This window comes from Phalangium opilio, unplaced genomic scaffold, assembly GCF_054372755.1.
Source record: "Phalangium opilio isolate 3A_F unplaced genomic scaffold, DU_Popi_V2 ptg000037l_1, whole genome shotgun sequence".
Lineage (NCBI taxonomy): Eukaryota > Metazoa > Arthropoda > Arachnida > Opiliones > Phalangiidae > Phalangium > Phalangium opilio.
The window spans coordinates 372,048-373,957 of NW_028324160.1; the positions used below are offsets into that span (position 1 = coordinate 372,048).

The window sequence follows — 1,910 nt, forward strand, 5'->3', positions numbered from 1 at the left end:
TAAGTTTGGTTTAGAGGCTTATCTCGATTAAGTTTGGTTTAGAGGCTTATCTCGATTAAGTTTGGTTTAAAGGCATATCTCGATTAAGTTTGGTTTAAAGGCTTATCTCGATTAAGTCTAATTTAAAGGCTTATCTCGATTAAGTCTAATTTAAAGGCTTCTCTCGATTAAGTTTAGTTTAAAGGCTTATCTCGATTAAGTTTAGTTTAAAGGCTTATCTCGATTAAGTTTAGTTTAAAGGTTTAACTCGATTAAGTTTGGTTTAAAGGATTATCTCGATTAAGTTTAATTAAAGGTTTATCTTGATTAAGTGTGAAATAGAAATACGAGGCTTTATCAACAGCTATACAGTTTAAATATTAATTAAGTAGTCCATTTAAAATTTATTCGAGTTTTTATCCAAAATATGTATATTTTATGTTTAAATTCACCCTAATTATACTTAATTATGTTGAAATTAATGAAGGATTGTGGTTTGGAAGTATTGACTTAGCTTATAAATTGAGCTTCAAAAAATTATTAACCTTAATTTTAATGTTTAGATGAGTTTTTGATTAGTTCCAACACATTGCGTTCAATTTTTATCATGCCCCATCCTAAATTTGCGGTAATGTGAAGATTAACAATTAAATATGTTGTACCGGGGAGCCCGTTACAACAACTACAAAGGTTACAATGTTAATGAATGATGTGATTCCATAGTTTCTCTTAAATACCAGTAATTAAATCAAATACCTAAACAATTCATAGCAATTCTGACATATAAACAAACGGCAATGAGGACTGTGGAAATAGCGAACGTAACCCTCTGTTTCCCACGTGTTTACGTTGAAAAAATCTGCACATGGAATTTATTTGACTAATTACGTAAAGACAATGTTCTCCTGGATTAATCAGCACCACTGTTACTTATATTTCTAAATTAAACAATCCACTCTTGGTAACAAATAATTTATAAAACGTAACATCATATACGGACTGTTTCACCAGGAAAAAAATTGTTTTAACGAATCGTTTCCAACGTGGTTACGTTGAGAGAATCTGTGCTGATGTAAACATGGAAATTCCTCTACATTGGTTTAGTTTAAGGAAATATATCACACATCTTCACAATTAGTAGCATTTTAGTGAGATTAACAAATAATGAAACCCTGTATACCTGCTATATTTGTTGGTAGCAGAAAACGAAGCAGACTGCGTATTTTTATAATACAGAGCTGGAAATTAGCTTTTTTATCTTTAAAGGGGAAAGACACTATAAAGACTATATTACATAGACAAACTAAAATACAACTTAAGCCTTGGCCGTAAAGAACGTTCAAAAACTTACTTTAAATGATATAAAAACCTCTGTTAACTGTAATTATTTACCTGAATTACTTTTCTAGACGAAAATTCGACCTGATAACGACGTATTTCTTATTAAGGGTGCTACAGTTAATTAGAAAATACATATAAAGGTGCTCAAGCTCGGATGAAATACCAAAGTAATTTGTCAGCGTCTACTGCTAGATAGTCTGACCCAAAAGTAATTTTTGACGTACTTTCAGAATTAACTAAAATTAACATACTTAGAGTTAATTGATTTAAATTAAACTAGCCGATAGCACACCTTGAATACTTAATTGTTAATTCAAGAGTATTCCGAAAAGTAACTTCGTTGTAGTTTTTCTGTTCGCGGTGGGGGTAAATCACGAAAAACGCCATGTTAATCTCCATAGGAAATTAAGTAAAAGCATGTGAATTTTGCTTTAACGTTACAAAAGGGTGTCAAGTCATATCTACAAGGGCCTACCGGCCCTGTAGAATTCTGGATCTTTTGGAGTAATATCCATAGCGGCCAAACCTATTTTCATATTCGCCAATAAGTTTTCAATAGGTGACATATCTGGGGAACTCGTTGGCCATGG

General features: G+C 31.8%; 1 long non-coding RNA gene across 2 annotated transcripts; it reads right to left on the reverse strand.

Moving 5' to 3' along the window:
• Nucleotides 1-287: 287 nt before the first annotated feature.
• LOC149682839 (uncharacterized) lies at nt 288-1,494 on the reverse strand. 2 transcript variants are annotated; one of them, XR_016384195.1, is made up of 4 exons: nt 1,372-1,494; nt 1,160-1,237; nt 980-1,069; nt 288-917 (listed from the first exon to the last, which is right to left on the reverse strand). It is a non-coding gene; the product is annotated as an uncharacterized LOC149682839 (long non-coding RNA). The 2 variants fall into 2 exon arrangements; XR_016384194.1 differs by having other exon boundaries at nt 980-1,237.
• Between the last annotated feature and the right edge of the window lie 416 nt (nt 1,495-1,910).